General features: G+C 36.3%; 1 protein-coding gene across 1 annotated transcript in view; it reads left to right on the top strand.

The window, feature by feature from the left end:
- Nucleotides 1-8,403: 8,403 nt before the first annotated feature.
- CUNH11orf65 (chromosome unknown C11orf65 homolog) overlaps nucleotides 8,404-19,771 on the top strand; it is a gene marked incomplete at its 3' end in the record, with an annotated part of 85,766 nt that continues 74,398 nt past the window's right edge. The window contains exon 1 of the mRNA XM_007452472.1: nucleotides 8,404-8,458. The remainder of the gene's footprint in view (nucleotides 8,459-19,771) is intronic.

Raw genomic sequence — 19,771 nt, 5'->3', positions numbered from 1 at the left:
TTCTGACCAACTGGCTGCAAATTCAGGGGTTCCCATGACCCCTCTCAGGTTCAATAATTCTCTAAAACAATTCAGAGAACCCAGGAAAATGCTATACCTAACTACTACAGTTTCATTTTAAAGGATACCCATAGGGCACGGTCTAGAAAGGAGCACAAAGCTTTCATGCCCTCTCTCTGGGAGGCCAGGGCATGTCACCCTCATCATTGTGCTACTAATCAGGAAGCTACACTGAGCTTTGGTGTCCAGAGTTTTGGGGGCAGTCTCATGTAGACATGGTCAGTGGACTAAACCACTGACCATGTGATTGAACTCAATATCCAGCCTCCTTCCCCTCCCAGGAGTTTGGACAGCTAAAGTCCCAATCCTCTAATCATGTGCTTGGTCTTTTTGGTGACCAGTCCCATTCCGAAGCTACCTAGGAGTCCCACCATTAATACCTCATTAGAGACTTCTTTCTATCACTCAGGAAATTCTAAGGTTTTCAAAACTCTCTACCAGGAACCAGAGACAAAGATCAGGTATATTTTTTATAATATCACACCTCTGAGAGCCTTGGAACTGAGGACTACCTAAGTCACCAGACTTGATTCGAGGGAATGAAGTAGCAAGATCAATCTCACTCCAGAAGGTTTGGGACAAATACCTGAGTATTACAGTATGTGTTAACCAAATCCCATATAATTTAGTTCATAGTATATGACAAGGGGATATTTTAAACAGGCACAGTGTAATCTCTCTCTGATTTCTAAGAGTTTTTATCTACATCTTTAAAGTGAGCTAGTGGACAGCAAGAAGTAACATGCTTCAGATGACAGTGAAGTAGCTAAAGAAATATAAGAGCTGTTTCCCCTTCATACCCCATCCCACCCCCATTCTTTCTCCTTACCAAAGAGTAGCAAGAACCTTCTGCCACCACCTATGCCACTGGTATCACTAGCACTGCAGCTATGGAACAAGCACTTGTCACCTACATGGGCTGAATAAGTCCTCCAAGAAAAATGACTTGTCTTCTGCCCATGGAAGAATTCCTAAAGAATCAGACTTTGAAGGCTAGCAGGATTTGATTGCAGGACTTCGACAGAACTGGGGGAAAACAGAGACTCTACTCTTGGAGGGCACACACAAAGTAGTGTGTGCATCGGGACCCAGGGGAAGGAGCAGTGACCCTATAGGAGACTGAACCAGACCTACCTGCTGGTGTTGGAGGGTCTCCTGCAGAGGCGGGGGGTGGCTGTGTCTCACCGTGAGGACAGGGACACTGGCAGTGGAAGTTCTAGGAAGTACTCCTTGGCATGAGCCCTCCCAGAGTCTGCCATTAGCCCCACCAAAGAGCCCAGGTAGGCTCCAGTGTTGGGTTGCCTCAGGACACACAACCAACAGGGAGGGAACCCAGCCCCACCCATCAGCAGACAAGCATATTAAAGTTTTACTGAGCTCTGCCCACCAGAGCAACACCCACCTCTACCCACCACCAGTCCCTCCCATCAGGAAACTTGCACAAGCCTCTTAGATAGGCTCATCCACCAGAGAGCAGACAGCAGAAGCAAGAAGAACTACAATCCCGCAGCCTGTGGGACAAAAACCACATTCACGGAAGGATAGACAAGATGAAAAGGCAGAGGGCTATGTACCAGATGAAAGAACAAGATAAAACCCCAGAAAAACAACTAAATGAAGTAGAGACAGGCAACCTTCCAGACAGAGAATTCAGAATAATGATAGTGATGATCCAGGACCTTGGAAAAAGAATGGAGGCAAAAATTGAGAAGATGCAAGAAACGTTTAACAAAGACATAGAAGAATTAAAGAACAAACAAACAGAGATAAACAATACAATAACTGAAATGAAAAAAACACTATAAGAAATCAATAGCAGAATAACTGAGGCAGAAGAACGGATAAGTGACCTGGACAACAGAATGGTGGAATTCACTGCTGTAGAACAGAATAAAGAAAAAAGAATGAAAAGAAATTAAGACAGCCTAAGAGACCTCTGGGACAACATTAAAAGGCAACAACATTTGCATTATAGGGGTCCCAGAAGAGAGAGAGAAAGGACCTGAGAAAATATTTGACGAGATTATAGTCGAAAATTTCCCTAACATAGGAAAGGAAATAGCCACGCAAGTCCGGGAAGTGCACAGAGTCCCATACAGGATAAACCCAAGGAGAAACACATGGAGACACATAGTAATCAAATTGGCAAAAATTAAAGACAAAGAAAAATTATTGAAAGCAGCAAAGGAAAAAAGACAAATAACATACAAGGGAACTCCCATAAGGTTAACAGCTGATTTCTCAGCAGAAACTCTACAAGCCAGAAGGGAGTGGCAGGATATACTTAAAGTGATGAAAGGGAAAAACCTAAAACCAAGATTACTCTACCCGACAAGGATCTCATTCAGATTCGATGGGAAATCAAAAGCTTTACAGACAAGCAAAGGCTAAGAGAATTCAGCACCACCAAACCAACTCTACAACAAATGCTACAAGAACTTCTCTAAGTGGGAAACACAAAAGAAGAAAAGGACCTACAAAAACAAACCCAAAACAATTAAGAAAATGGTAACAGGAACATACATATCGATAATTACCTTAAATGTGAATGTATTAAATGCTCCAACCAACAGAAACAGGCTTGCTGAATGGATACAAAAACAAGACCCATATATATGCTATCTACAAGAGACCCACTTCAGACCTAGGGACACATACAGACTGAAAGTGAGGGGATGGAAAAAGATATTCCATGCAAATGAAATCAAAAGAAAGCTGGAGTAGTAATACTCATATCAGATAAAATAGACTTTAAAATAAAGAATGTTACAAGACACAAGGATGGACACTACATAATGATCAAGGGATCAATCCAAGGAGAAGATATAACAGTTATAAATATATATGCGCCCAACATAGGAGCACCTCAATACATAAGGCAACTGCTAACATCTATAAAAGAGGAAATCGACAGTTACACAATAATAGTGGGGGACTTTAACACCTCACACCAATGGACAGATCATCCAAACAGAAAATTAGTAAGGAAACACAAGCTTTAAATGACACAATAGACCGCATAGATTTAATTGATATTTATAGGACATTCCATCCAAAAACAGCAGATTACACTTTCCTCTCAAGTGCACACAGAACATTCTCCAGGATAGACCACATCTTGGGTCACAAATCAAGCCTCAGTAAATTTAAGAAAATTGAAATCATATCAAGCATATTTTCTGACCACAACACTATGAGATTAGAAATAAATTACAGGGAGGGCTTCCCTGGTGGCGCAGTGGCTGAGAGTCTGCCTGCCAGTGCAGGGGACACGGGTTCGAGCCCTGGTCTGGGAGGATCCCACATGCTGCGGAGCAACTGGCCCCGTGAGCCACAATTACTGAGCCTGCGCGTCTAAGAGCCTGTGCTCTGCAACGAGAGGCCGCGATAGTGAGAGGTCGGCACACCACGATGAAGAATGGCCCCCCGCTTGCCGCAACTAGAGAAAGCCCTCACACAGAAATGAAGAGCCAACACAGCCATAAATAAATAAATAAATAAATAAAATTAAAAAAAAAAATTACAGGGAAAAAAACGTAAAAAACACAAACACATGGAGGCTAAACAATACACTACTTAATAACCAAGAGATCACTGAAGAAATCAAAGAGGAAATCAAAAAATACCTAGAGACAAATGACAATGAAAACACGACGATCCAAAACCTATGGGATGCAGCAAAAGCAGTTGAAGAGGGAAGTTTATAATTATACAAGCCTACCTCAAGAAACAAGAAATATCTCAAATAAACAATCTAACCTTACACCTAAAGGAACTAGAGAAAGAAGAACAAACAAAACCGAAAGTTAACAGAAGGAAAGAAATCATAAAGATCAGAGCAGAAATTTAAAAAATAGAAACAAAGAGAAGAATAGCAAAGATCAATAAAACTAAAAGCTGGTTATTTCAGAAGATAAACAAAATTGATAAACCATTAGCCAGACTCAAGAAAAAGAGGGAGAGGACTCAACTCAATAAAAGTAGAAACAAAAGAGGAGAAGTTACAACAGACACCGCAGAAATACAAAGCATCCTAAAAGACCACTACAAGCAACTCTTTGCCAATAAAATGGACAACCTGGAGGAAATGGACAAATTCTTAGAAAGGTATAACCTTCCAAGACTGAACCAGGAAGAAATAGAAAATATGAACAGACCAATCACAAGTAATGAAATTGAAATTGTGATTAAAAATCTTCAAACAAACAAAAGTCCAGGACAAGGTGGCTTCACAGGTGAATTCTATCAAACATTTAAAGAAGAGCTAACACCCATCCTTCTCAAACTCTTCTAAAAAACTGCAGAGAAAGGAACACTCCCAAACTCATTCTACGAGGCCACCATCACCCTGATACCAAAACCAGACAAAGATACTACAAAAAAAGAATATTACAGACCAATATCACTGATGAATACAGATGCAAAAATTCTGAACAAAATACTAGCAAACAGAATCCAACAACACATTAAGAGGGTCATACACCATGATCAACTGGGATTTATCCCAAGGATTCAAGGATTCTTCAATATACGCAATTCAATCAATGTGATACACCATATTAACAAATTGAAGAAGGAAAACCAAATGATCATCTCAATAGATGCAGAAAAATCTTTTGACAAAATTCAACACCCATTTATGATTAAAAACTCTCCAGAAAGTGGGCATAGAGGGAACCTACCTCAATATAATAAAGGCCATATATGACAAACCCACAGCAAGCATCATTCTCAATGGTGAAAAACTGAAAGCATTTCCTCTAAGATCAGGAACAAGACAAGGATGTCAACTCTCACCACTATCATTCAACATAGTTTTGGAAGTCCTAGCCATGGCAATCAGAGAAGAAAAATGAATAAAAGGAATACAAACTGGAAAAGAAAAAGTAAAACTGTCACTGTTTGCAGATGACATGATACTATACAAAGAGAATCCTAAAGATGGTACCAGAAAACTACTAGAGCTAATCAATGAATTTGGAAAAGTTGCAGGATACAAAATTAATGCATAGAAATCTCTTGCATTCCTATATAGTAATGATGAAAAATCTGAAAGAGAAATTAAGGAAACACTCCCATTTACCACTGCAACAAAAAGAATAAAATACCTAGGAATAAACCTACCTAACGAGAAAAATGACCTGTATGCAGAAAACTATAAGACACTGATGAAAGAAATTAAAGATGATACCAACAGATGGAGAGATATACCATGTTCCTTGATTGGAAGAATCAATATTTTGAAAATTACTATACTACCCAAAGCAATCTACAGATTCAATGCAATCCCTATCAAATTACCAGTGGCATTTTTTAACAGAACTAGAACAAATAACGTTAAAATTTGTATGGAAAGGCCCTGAATAGCCAAAGCACTCTTGAGGGAAAACAGCAGAGCTGGAGGAATCAGACTCCCTGACTTCAGACTATACTACAAAGCTACAGTCATCAAGACAATATGGTACTGGCACAAAAACAGAAATATAGATCAATGGAACAACATAGAAAGCCCAGAAATAAACCCATGCACCTATGGTCAACTAATCTATGACAAAGGAGGCAAGGATATACAATGGAGAAATGACAGTCTCTTCAATAAGTGGTACTGGGAAAACTGGACAGCTACATGTAAAAGAAAGAAATTAGAACACTCTCTAACACCATACACAAAAATAAACTGAAAATGGATTAGAGACCTAAATGTAAGACTGGACACTATGAAACTCTTAGAGGAAAACATAGGAAGGACACTCTTTTACATAAATCACAGCAAGATATTTTTTGATCCACCTCCTAGAGTAATGGAAATAAAAACAAAAATAAACAAATGGGACCTAATGAAACTTCAAAGCTTTTGCACAGCAAAGGAAACCATAAACAAGATGAAAAGACAACCCTCAGAATGGAAGAAAAGATTTGCAAAAGACCAATGGACAAAGGATTAATCTCCAAAATATATAAACAGCTCATGCAGCGCAATATTAAAAAAAAAACCAACCCAATCCAAAAATGGGCAGAAGACCTAAATAGACATTTCTCCAAAGAAGACATACAGATGGCCAAGAAACACATGAAAAGCTGCTCAACATCACTAATTATTAGAGAAATGCAAATCAAAACCACAATGAGGTATCACCTCACACCAGTTAGAATGGGCATCATCAGAAAATCTACAAACAACAAATGCTGGAGAGGGTGAGGAGAAATGGGGACCCTCTTGCACTGTTGGTGGGAATGTAAATTGAAACAGCCACTATGGAGAGCAGTATGGAGGTTCCTTAAAAAACTAAAAATAGAATTACTATATGACCCAGCAATCCCACTACTGGGCATATACCCAGAGAAAACCATAACTCAAAAAGACACATGCACCCCAATGTTCATTGCAGCACTATATACAATAGCCAGGTCATGGAAGCAACCTAAATGCCCATCAACAGATGAATGGGTAAGAAGATGTGGTACATACATACAATGGAATATTACTTAGCCATAAAAAGGAATTAAATTGGGTCATTTGTAGAGACGTGGATGGATCTAGAGACTGTCATACAGAGTGAAGTAAGTCAGAAAGAGCAAAACAAATATCGTATACTAACGCATATATGTGGAACGTAGAAAAAATGGTACAGATGAACTGGTTTGCAGGGCAGAAAGTGAGACACAGATGTAGAGAAGAAACGTATGGACACCAAGGAGGAAAGCGGCAGGGGGGTGGTGGTGGTGGTGTGATGAATTGGGAGATTGGGATTGACATGTATACACTGATGTGCATAAAATGGATGACTAATAAAAAAAAATATATCCCCTTCTCTTATACTAATTCAATTTTTTTCCTTATCTCTTGTCTTTACATCACTTATAAATCTTTGCCTTCTAACTGGAAAGCAAGAATATTAATTTCGTTAATATAATAGTACATACTGTATAATAATAAGAAAAAGGAGAGAGAAAAAAAAAAAGATGAGGAGAATAAGGAAGGATATGGCAAATAGAGGGAAGGAAAGAAAGAAAGATTTTTATAAAACCACCCAGAAGTTCCTCTGAGTTCTGTTTCCTAGTAAATTGTCCTAGATTGAAGCAGGTGCATATAAATAAATAAATAGAAAAACTGATGGTTTTAAGTCTTAATGATCCTTTGTGACTACTTTCAACATACTTTTTCCTTTAAAAAATTGAAATATTTTTACATGTATTAGAGCAACAGAAAAAGGTCTGAGCCTATTATTAAGGAATTACTGAATTCTTCTGGATCAGGTTAAAGGTAAAATAATATTAATACATGCTCAAATAGTAACCATCATAATCTTTTTTTTCTTTTTTTAAGTAATTCAGACTGGCACTCCATTAAAAATATGTAGGGCTTATTTTTAAAGTAATATATAAACAAAAAGTACAAATATACATAATGTTTCCATGACTATATATTTACAGTTTATTATTCATAGCTACTGTGTATTAATGCATCAAGTAACTACATGAAAGGGAACTAAAGCTCACATCTGCTTATTCTGATTTGTGATAATAATTTTAAAGAACTCTGGAAATTCAGTGAGTCAATGAATTAGGCTATAGGGAATTTCTTCTGTACAATTCTGTATTATGTAGGGAACATTTTCTTCAGCTGTTTTTTTTCCCCTAGACGTTAATCTTCCTTACAAACTAATTGTATTACTTGCATGAGCATAGGAGGAAAATAGCAGAACCGGGCAGTTTCTGAGCAAGATTATTTGACATTGCAATAAGTGACAAACTAAAACAGGGACAAGTGTGAGACATCTGGAATTCAAGCAAATCCAACTTGCTTTAGATCTGCATATTTGTATAATTTAATGTTATCTAGGAATTCATTTAAGAGGTCATCTGTTTTCACTTAAAAATTGGTTTAGGCTTTACCTGCTAAAGAGCTTAAATTTAGAAAAAGCACTGGACTGCAGTCACGTGTCACTTATTCTTTGGTCCTACGCAGGATGTCTCAAAAAGCTAGAAGGGTCAGTTCTTTTATTTACAAAAGAATAAATTAATTCAGTAGAAAGGATTTCACCACACTTCAACATCTTTAAAGTCCTTGGTTGAAGCAACCGGGCGTTATAAAATATTGAGCCCAGCTTCGCAGAAAGTCCCTTCGGTTTCCCTCCCGTCCCAAACCCTTTGCCTCAAAGCCACTGACAGCCGCTGTGAGAGCTTCTAAGAGGTCCAAGCACGTTCACATTCCCCGATTTTGGATCTCCGCGACTCGGAAAGGTCGGGGACGCACCAATGCTCGGAGCCGAGGGGCGGGGCCAGGAGGCGGGACGAACGGGGCCAAGCCCCGCCCAACAAAGCGGAACTAGATTTACGTCATTTCTGTCTGCGGCGTTACCTGGGGCACAAGTGGAGTTCAGGCCGGCGGCGATTGGCAGGTGAAGGGAATGGTGTCCCCTCCGACTCAGCCGGTACTGCTCCCACTCGGCTTACCTCTGAGGCCGCTGGATCTGAGCCTCCTCTGGTTCAGTGCATTGACGGCCCCAGGTCCTTGAGGTCCCCGCCCTATCCAGCCCTCTTAATTAAGTTTCGTTTCTCTGAAGCCCCCATTTGGCACCTAGACTCTCGTTTAAAATCTTGGCCAGGATTAACCCCTTCCCCCGTGTTTCCTCTCCTTGCCCTCGATGAACTCGCGTTCCTCTGGTTGAAAAGAGCTCCCGGCCCATCCTTCGCGCTCTCAGTGCCCCACTCACCGCGCAGATACTGTCTAGTCCACCTTCAGGCCGAGCGGGAAATACTTAACCTACCTCACGTGTTTTTCTGGACTCTTTTTCTGTTCGATTCATGAAATGGTTTTCCGTCTTTTCATTTTATTATTTAGAGATGGAAAGGGCAAAATCGTTTTTAAGGAGGAGGCTAAGCAGTTTTTTTTCTCTTCCGCTCTTGGTATAAAGGAGAAAGAAAAGGAGAAGCGAAATTACAAAATTGATAAAGATCGTGAAACATTTGTTTATTCAATAAAACAGTAGGGGAAACAAAATGGGAAGCATAGGTTCTAATCCCAGCAAATTAATTTTAATTCTATTTTCAGACTTTTAAAGAAGTAAATGGAACTTAGATTTCAAAGACTTACCTTGTAATCTTTTTCTCATGAAGCCTGAATAGATCAGCGGAGCCATGATCTATTATAATACAAGTTTTTGAATTGGGATAGATAAAAATCTTAGCTCTGAATCTGCAAGTGGAACCCGGATGTAAAATCCTCATGACCTGAACAGTGGCTTGATAGTACTTTTTAGTATCTTAGGGTTTCTGAAGTGTTTTCACATTAATTTATTTGGAGCCTCATAATAACCATATGACATCAGTATTGTTTTTTATTTAAGGCCAGCAACTGTCCTTACCCCCTTTTCTTCTCTGGACCTTGTCCTTTTAAACTACTCGAAAGACTTTACCCTTCATAGCTAACAACATCTTAATGTGCCTTAATGTCTCCCATATTTTAAAAAATTTCTTGAATCCATTCCCACCTTCCAGCAAATACCCCTTATCTCTGCTCCCTGACAGCACTCCAAAGAACCGTTTACATATTCACTGTCTCAGCGTTCCCACTTCCTCAACACAGGCTTTCTTTCTTGCTGCTCCAATAAGCAACTTTAGTTGGCCAAATCTAATTCTTTATCCTCCATTTTACTTGACTCTCCACAATTGAGCACTTCTCTTTCTTGAAATGTGTGGAACTTTATCATTCCTCAGTAATGTGACTCATTTCTGAGTCAGGTAATAATTTTGAATATTGAAAAATATTTCATCACTATTTTGTGCTATTCATAGTGTAATGGTGACATGTGGAATTAGTCTGCGTTAACATTTTCAAATGCTACTATCTTAAATCTCGACAACCAGCAAAACAATAAATCAAGCCCTGATTTGTAATGTTTGTCAATTTCTATAATATAAATACTCTACTGAGTAGAGTTCCCTGTGCTATACAATAGGTTCTTTCTAGTTATCTATTTTATATATAGTAGTGTGTCTTGATTTCTTTTAGATTTGGCTGTTTTCTGGTAGCCTCTTAAAATATAAAATGAGAATTTAGCTCTCTTACACCAACCATATGTACATATACACACTGATCCTCTACCCTCATCTTCCTAATTAAAAAAAAAAATCATGTCATAACGCTAAGTAGGTTCCAAAAATTTAATTGCATTCAATATAAGGATGAGTTATTACAAAGCACAGTTGACCCTGAACAACGTGGGATTAGGGTTGCTGACCACCCCCTGCAGTTGAAAATTCGAATACAACTTTTAACTCTCCCAAAACTTAACTGCAGTAGCCTTACTGATAACATAAACAGATGATTAACACATATTTTGTATGTTATATGTATTATATACTGTATTCTTATAATAAAGTAAGCTAGAGAAAAGAATGTTATTAAGAAAATCATAAGGAAGAGAAAATACATTTACAGTACTGTACTTTATTTGTTGGTGCCATGAGTTTACATCATCTGTTTACATGATGAATTGTCCTTCTGTCATACCTTCAACATTATTGTCTTATATGGTACAAAGCCCCAAAGATATTTTATGTATTACTAACACTAGACATCGAAAATGAAGATAATGTGAAAAAAATCATATTAATCTACAGGTATAATGATTCATGCATTGATAATGAAGGGGCAGAAATATGATTGCTTTATGGTAGCCTAGTGCAGTTAATACGATTGCTTCACAGTAGCCTGGCCTATATACTAATGAATGAATTATAAAATTTTTATGTTGTACAGTGCTAGTCATATTCATAGTACAGCACTGGAAACATTGTTAACATTTTTAAACCACTTACCTGTGATGATAGACATATTCAGTTTCTCCAATTACAGGGAGAATGAGGCACACTATAATGGTTACTAGATTTTCGCGTGAAGACACACACATACATAACAGATAAGTTTATTAACTATACAGCATGATTATTATTTACTATTTATTAAGTGGAAAGGTATCATCATAAAGAGCTTCATCCTCATCATCTTCAAGTTGAGTAGGCTGAGTAAGAGGAGGGATTGGTCTTTGCTGTCCCAGGGTGACAGAAGCAGAAGAAATATAGGAGGTGAAAAGGGAGGTAGGAGAGGCCAGCATACTCAGTGTAACTTTACAGAAATAGGTCATAATTTCTGTCTGACTTTTTGCTTTTTCATTTCTCTAAAAATGTTTCTACATGGTTCTAATCCTTCTTCCACTGTTTACTTTAGTTTCAGTGCCCATAGCATAGAAGAGTCCATGTTGTAAAAGAAGTCAAAAGCAGTCTTGAATAATAAGAACTCTTCTGCCAGATTGTCTAAATGGCAATTTGTTTTCTGGCACTGCTTCTTTTACATTTTCTTCCTTATCACCTGGAACTGGTTCAGAAGCACTCATCTCCATCAAGTCGCCTTCTAATTCCTCTGATGTGGTATCTATTAGCCCTTGAATGTCGCCAAGATCCATATCGTGCAACCCTTTACCCCCTACCTTTTTTGCTATATCCACAATCCCTTTCATGATTTTCTTGACTGGCTCTGTAATAAATCCTGTGAGGTCATGTACAACATCTGGACACAGTTTTCTCCAGCAGGAATTTATTGTTTCAGGCTTGATGGCTTTCGTTGCTTTTTGTATAACAACGATGGTCTCTTTTATGGTGTAATTCTTCTAGACTTCCACGATGGTCTCTCTATTGAGGTTCTCTGATAAAGGTTGACAATCCTTTCCATAGAGTACCATGTGTAATGAGCCTTCAATGTCCTTATTGACACCCTGGTGTGGAGGCTGAATTAGAGACATTGTGTTTTCAGGTCAAGTAGACCACTTCGATGCATTCAGTGATGAACTCATGGAGTTCTGAGTGACCAGGGGCATTGTCCAATATCAAAAGAACTTTAAAAGGCAGTCCCTTATTGGCAAGGTACTTCCTGACTTCAGAGACAAAGCATTGATGGAATCAATTCAGTAAAAGTGTGCTGGTTGTCTGGGTCTTCTTGTACAGCCAAAAGACTGGCAGCTGGCATTTATCTTTTCCCTTCAATTATTAAGGGTTAGCAAGTTTATAAATAAGGGCAGTTCTGATCATAAACCCAACTGCATTTGTACAAAACAGTAGAGTTAGCCTATCCCTCTTGCCTTGAATCCCGGTACTCACTTCTCTTCCTTACTAATAAATGTCCTTTGTGGCACTTTTCTTTTTCCAGAATAGGTCACTTTCATATGCATTTAGAACCTGTTCAGGGAGATAGCCTTTCCTTTCTCTTCAGTGGGCATCTGAACTCGTCTGCTGCCTCTTAGTTGGCAGAAGCTGCTCCTCCTATTATCTTTACATTTTTAAAAGCCAAACCGTTTTCTAAAATTATCAAACCACCCTTTGCTGGCATTAAATTCTTCAGCTTTAGATCCTTCACCTTCCTTTTGCTTTAAGTTGTCATATAATGACTTCACTTTTTCTTGAATCATATTAGAGTCTGTAGGTATGGCTTTCTTATAGCAATCCTGCACCCACATAAAAGCTACATTTTCAATATAAGACAAAAAGGTATTTTGGCAAAAAGTGCAAGGTTTTCACATCTGATGGCATAGCTGCAGTGACAGCTTCATGAATTTCCTTTTTTTTTTTACAGTGGTCCTTACACTGGATTCATTTATCTTAAAATGGCAGGCAACTGCAGCTGCAGACCTCAGTCTACAGTACGTATTAAGCAATTCAACTTTTTCTTCTAATGTCATGAACTCTGTTTCTTGGAACACTTCCAGCATCACTAGCAGCTCTTTGTATGGGTCCCATGGTGTTATTCAGGGTTTACGTTAAACATGATGAAAAATAGGTGAGAACTGTGAGAGATCACTTTTCACTGTGATATGCAATTCACTGGAGAGGTGAACTGCTCACATGGAGATGATTAGTGTCACACAGCATTTTAAGCAGACTCAACACTTGAGCTCACTGCAATAGCAACAAGAGGTGGCTATGAAATTACTACACTGGTACGGTATGTTCTACAATTAATTTTATGCAGGTATGTTTAATACTGCATCTTTACATTTGTTTACTATTCTCTCAACTGCAAATGGCACCATGTTCAGTCTGTGTGTGCATTAAGTTTTGATAAATTTTAACTTTTTATAATAGATCCGTGTATATTTTATACTAGCAAATGATAAAATAGACTAGTATCTACATATATTTTATGCTGCCATGACATACCTCTTTATTTTTGATATTCCTTGGCTATGCAGTTCACCTATAAGTTTTTTCAAACTGTTACAAATCTCCCAAAATTTTCTCCAATATATTTATTGAAAAATTTGCATGTAAATGTACCCATGCAGTACAAACCCATGTTCAAGGGTCAACTCTAATTAAATATCCAGGGTAAGCCTGCTTTGGAGTCAAGAACCAGTCACCAATCATGTTGTATCCAAATTCATATTATTGGGGGTGGCATTATCATAGGGTATATAATTATGGGGTATTACTGTTGTTGTATCATACATTTTGGGAGGATTAATATTAATATTAACATAGTTATGGTTGTATACTTATTCATACTGAGCCATAGCAATAGCTTAGTTTTGGGTTTTTTTTTCTTTTTTTTTGGCCCCCTTTCAGGGTGACACTTAAAATACACAAGTCAGATTATGTTACTCCTCTGGTATAACCCTCCAGCAGCTTCCCATCACAGTTACAATAAAATTCTAACTTTTTACCATGGAAAGCACTATGTAATCCGTGATCCCATTACCTCTCTGCTTTCATCTCCTATCACTCTTTTTCTCTATAGTTGGCTACAGTCACACTGGCCTTCTTCCTGTTCCAGTTTCCTATTTCATTGCCTTCACACTTGCTGTTCTGGCTGCCTAAAAAGCTCTTTGTGTATGTAAATGGCTCATTCCACTTCATTCAAGTTTCTGCTTAAACAACAAAGAATTAATATAATATGTAGAATTTTTAGCTTCCTTTGTCACTTATTGTATTATTCCCTCCAATAAATATTTATTTAAAACTCTTTTAATTGGTGCATTATATTAATGAAAGGTTAAAATCTGCCTCTAATCCCCAACATTCATCATACTAAACTCAGTCTAAACAAGAGGACTAAAGCAATGCGAATAACAAGATCATTAACCAAGATTAAGATCCTTATGAGTGGTGTCTGATATATGTACAGAGGCATCAGGTATTGGTAGATTCCATTTTCTAGAATGTTAAGCAAATGCTATTGACCCTACATGAAATGTATGTAACTAAATGTAACTCCTGGCCCTGATTCCAAGACTAAACTTTAGATCAATCTTCAGTGGTGAAGAAACTTTTTAAAATGTTATTTCCAATGTGTTACAGACCATTGCTTTTGTAAAACAAAAATGAATTACTAGAGAAAGAAAAAAATAACAGATCTACAAACCACTGATCGTGTGTGTGTGTGTGTGTGTGTGTGTGTGTGTGTGTGCACCACAACAATATAAAATTGCTATAAAAGCTTCAAACTACTCTCAATTTCTTTACTTATCTCTTCTGGTAACATGTAGTTCAGAGACTGGCATAGGTCTGTGGACCACACTCAAGGTAGTATAGCTTTTAGAGATCCACCTACAGGAGATGTGCTGGAGCACGCCCCTTATGCCCTATCCCTCCCACACCCTATTTCTGCTAACTTTTCAAGTTAAGCCTGCAGTGAATTGTTCTCCCGCTGGTAACAAACTAATTTTTTAAAACTGTTATTATTATTAAGGTAGTACATGTTCATTATAGACATAAGCGAAAAAAACATTTTAAATTCCTCCTTAATTCTATCAGCATGGTTAACATTCATATTTGTATGTACATAGTTATGTATATATATACAAGACTTATCTATTTGAATAGGGGAGGGAGAAGCTAAGACAAATAGCTTATTACAGATAACTGTTTAATAAACTGCTCTTTGAAAATTGAACATCGTAATATGAAACATTTTCCATGTCAATGTGTACATTTACAGCATCACTTTTAATAGTCTCACAGGATTCTATTTTATGAAAGCATCATAATTTATTTAACCAATTTTCTATTCAGTCAGCAGCAAATATTATTTATTGATCACCTACTCTTGGCCTACAATTGAGAATGTTTTGGGGAAAATTACATAATTTGCATGAATCAACACTAATGGTATCTTGTGCTATCATACACACACACACACACACACACACACACACACTCACATACGTTGCTTTATACCTTCAATCACTAAGCATTGATAACAGGGGTAAAACTCACATAAAGTTGATTATTAGAAAGCATATTAAAGACACACAATAAATATGTCCCATTTTGTCCCAATGGGACAAAAATGTCCCATTTATGTTTAGTTTCTCACTTTTGTAAAATCTAGAAGTTATGCACTCATAGAATGCTTATAGGTGTAAACTGATTAACATTTTTGAGGACAATTGGCTGTGTCAAAATTTTAGTGTGCATACTCTTTTTTTTTTTAACATCTTTATTGGGGTATAATTGCTTTACAATGGTGTGTTAGTTTCTGCTTTATGACAAAGTGAATCAGTTATACATATACATATGTTCCCATATCTCTTCCCTCTTGCATCTCCCTCCCTCCCACCCTCCCTATCCCACTCCTCCAGGTGGTCACAAAGCACAGAGCTGATCTCCCTGTGCTATGCGGCTGCTTCCCGCTAGCTATCTACCTTACGTTTGGTAGTATATATATATGTCCATGCCTCTCTCTCACTTTGTCACAGCTCACTCTTTTTTTGTGAAGTTATGTATATCTGAGCCACATACACATCATAGAAACAAAATCACACAGTATAAAAGAATATAACAAAATAAAATCTCCTTTTCATTCCTAAATCCAGTCCCTTAGTCCCCCGGTCCCTCCCCAGAGACAATCAGCAGTTTTCTTATATCCCCTTTCAGAGAGAGTCAATGCAAATATATATAAGCATACCTTTTCTCATAACATTTCCACTTATAAAAGTCCATCCGACAGAAATAATTGCACATATACAAAAATATATGTATAAGGATATTCATTTTGTAATTGTAATAGCAAAAATAAATAGAAACAATTTGAATGTCCAATAATAAAGAGTAAATAAATTATGACATATCTAGAAATACTGTGCAACTATAAAAAGAATGAGGAAGATCTATATGTATTAACATGGAAAATCTCCAACATATATTGTTAAGTAAAGAAAGCAGAAAATATGTATCGTTTCATCACATTAATGCAAATAAATGTGATAATAATGCAAATAAATAATCCTCTATGGTATGTGTGTGTATATGTATATATACATATATATAGTCCAAATTTAAATATATAAGAAAAGAGCTGGAAGAATCACACACCTATTAATAGAGATAAAGATAACCTTTGAACAGAGGACTGGACTAGAAGAAATGGGGAATGGGGGATTTTCGCTTTTTACTCTATAGTACTATATTGTTTGAAATTTTTACTACAAGAATGTATATGTGTATTATTTACATAATAACTTTTAGAGTAGATAAATCTAGGCAATGCTATGAATAATTTTGGATTTTAAGCAGAAATGAAATGTTAAATAGGGAATGATATTTATCTATTTTTCTAATGCTGTTTAAATATTGCCCTGTTTCTATGGTTATTTGTGAATAACCAGGTAACAGTGTTCTGTATGTTGAACAATGCAAAAGAACATGAATTACAGAAAAAGTAATGAATTGAAGTGACCACCATGTTTCAAAATTCAGTATAATTATTTTCCTATTTTTTCCTCACATTTGAAAATTAAAATTTTGATACGGTTTTTATTTATGAAAAATCTCAGATAGCAAGGTTTTCTTCTGTGTTTATCCCTTTTAATGAAAAAGTAGTGACAGTGTCCTTAAAAATTATTAAAACTGATTATCACACTATTTACAAAGAAATTAACAAATCTTTTAAGTACCAAATATCATTCCTACTATTATTTATGCTAATAGTTATTTATAAGTTATGAGAATGCTTATAATGTTCAGTTATGTTTTTTTATCCAGAATAATGCATGTGCATAATTCTTATATTTGAAAATAGTTTATATTATAATAATAGATACAATATATTGAATGGTTATGATGGACCAGAAACTGTACTAAATGCTTTACCTGTATCTTCTGATTTAATCCTCACAATTCTATGAAGTGGGTACTATGCCTCCCCATATTTTACAGATGAGGAAACTGAAGTTGGAATAAGTTAAATAACTTTTATAAGATCACACAATTAAGTATGAGGTAGAATATGATTTAAACACTGGTCTGTCTTACTTCAGACCCAAAGATTTAACCTATATCCGCATGCCTCCTATATTATTAAACCTATTTCAAGAGAAATAAAAAAGTCACAGAGCATTTTTTTCATAGAGCATTTTCTCCTTACTCTTAAAAGTTTCAATTTTTAAAACTCAGCAATATACACAGTTAGGAAGAAAACTTCTTTAGTTTTAAGCCTCCATGTAAGTTTAAACATCAAAAGAGAAAAACAATTTAAATAAAATATGTAAATAGGTTTTTCTTTCATTTTTCCTTATAAATGACATATCTTTTAGACAGTTTTTCTGTTTGGTCTCTGTCTCTCTAAATATAATGCACATATTAGTAGATATGTGTTATATATACAGTCCTAAATACTTCAGGACTTTGGGATTTGTAAATCCTTTTAAATTTAGCATTTTACAAGTAACGGTTCAGAATTGTTTAATTTTAAGTAAAACTATATTCACTTAGTTTGGACTATGATAAAGCATCTCAGAACCATGTTGCTACTGCAAATGTAATGAGTGAAATTTATACAATGAAGTATTAATAACTCTGAGATTAAGTAAAATCCATGTTTCTCTCTGTGTTCAGTATAGGGCCTTTTTTCCCCTTTTCTTTTTTTTTGACCAGTGGAGCCTTGTGTCCTTTATAAGGTAAACTCAGAGACTTGTGAAATTGAAAGTCTCTTTGGAGTTAATTTATTACAGTGCTTTTATTTTACAAGCAATGAAATGGAAGCCAAAAGATGTTAAGCTATTTGTCCGTGGTTATGTTAAGTAGCGCTGTGAACTAAAACTAAAATACATCTTCAGTCTTTCAGTTCAGTAGTCTTCCTTCCCTGATTATGTGTAAGAAAACTACCAAAACAACAGATTACTTGCAAATCTTATGTATACCTTATATTTCCTCTCATTATGTATACTGGAAAATGAATATAATTCCTGTATTAATTTATATAACCTAAATAAACAAAATTCTTGCATCACACTTTTCTGATAGAACTAGGACAATATTGGAAAAGTTTAATTATTTGACCTACTCAATCATTCAATTTTGGATGAGATCCTTTTTAGGATAATAAATGTTTAAGCAGCATAAATAAGAATTTAGTTTACTCCAGTTTATTTGTGTAGTAAAATACACGTAAGATGAAATTTATCATCTTACCATTATTAAGTGTACAGTTCAGTGGTATTAAATACATTCATAATGTTGTGCAACTATTGCCACCATCCATCTCCAGAACTCTTTTCATCTTGAAATTCTATACCCATTAAACAATAACCCTCCATACCCCCTCCAAACTCCCGGCACCACCATTCTTTCTGTCTCTATGATTTTGACTACTGTAAGTACTTCATATAAAGGGAATCATACACTATCTGGGTTTTTTTTTTTTGCAACTGTTTTTCTTTCAATTAGCATACTGCCCTCAAGATTCATCTATGTTATATCATATGTCCGATTTCCCTCCTTTTAATGGAAGAATAATATTCCATTGTACGTATATATTACATTTTGGTTATCCATTCATTGTTAATGGATACATGGTTTCCCACATTTAGCTATTGTTAAAAATGCTACTATGAACATGGGTGTACAGAGATCTCTCTTAGAGACCCTACTTTCAATTCTTCCAGGGAAATACCCAGATGTGAATTACTAGATCATATGGTAATTCTGTTTTTAGTTTTTTGAGGAATCACCATATTTTTTTCCATAGTGGTTGTACCATTTTTTATTGCCGCTAGCAGTGCACAAGGGTTCCAGGTTCTCCACATCCTTACCAACACTTTTTTATAGCAATCATCATAATGGGCATGAGATGTTATCTCACTGCGGCTTTGATTTGCATTTCCCTAATGATTAATGATGTTGAGCATCCTTTCATATGATTATTGGCCATTTGTATATCTTCTTTGGAGCAATGTCTATTCAAGTCCTTTCACATTTTAAAATCAGATTGATTGTTTTTTGTTTTTGTTGTGGCTGTTGTTGAGTTTAGGCGTTCTCCAAGTATTATGGATATTAATCCTTTGTCAGATATATGATTTGAAAATATTTTCTCCCATTCTCTGATTTGCTTTTTTACTCTGTTAATGGTGTCTTTTGATGCACAGAATGCTTAACTTTCATGAAGTTCACTTTGTTTGTTTTCATCCGTTGTCTTGTGCCTTTGGTGCATTGCCAAATGCAAAGTCGTGAAGATTTTGCCCTATGTTTTCTTTGAAGAGGTTTATGGTTTTAGGTCTTACATTCGTTTTTGATCCGTTTTGAGTTAAATTTTGTGTATGATGATTGACAAGGGTCAAATTTCATTCTTTTGCATGTAAATATTCAGTTTTCTCAGCACCATTTATTGAAAAGACTGTCTTTTTCTCCATTGAATTATCTTGGCATCCTTGATAAAAAT

Source organism: Lipotes vexillifer, unplaced genomic scaffold (genome assembly GCF_000442215.2).
Source record: "Lipotes vexillifer unplaced genomic scaffold, Lipotes_vexillifer_v1.1 scaffold162, whole genome shotgun sequence".
Classification (NCBI taxonomy): Eukaryota; Metazoa; Chordata; class Mammalia; order Artiodactyla; family Lipotidae; genus Lipotes; species Lipotes vexillifer.
The sequence above is the reverse complement of the archived record's forward strand: the minus strand, read 5'-3'. Positions and strand labels throughout refer to the sequence as shown.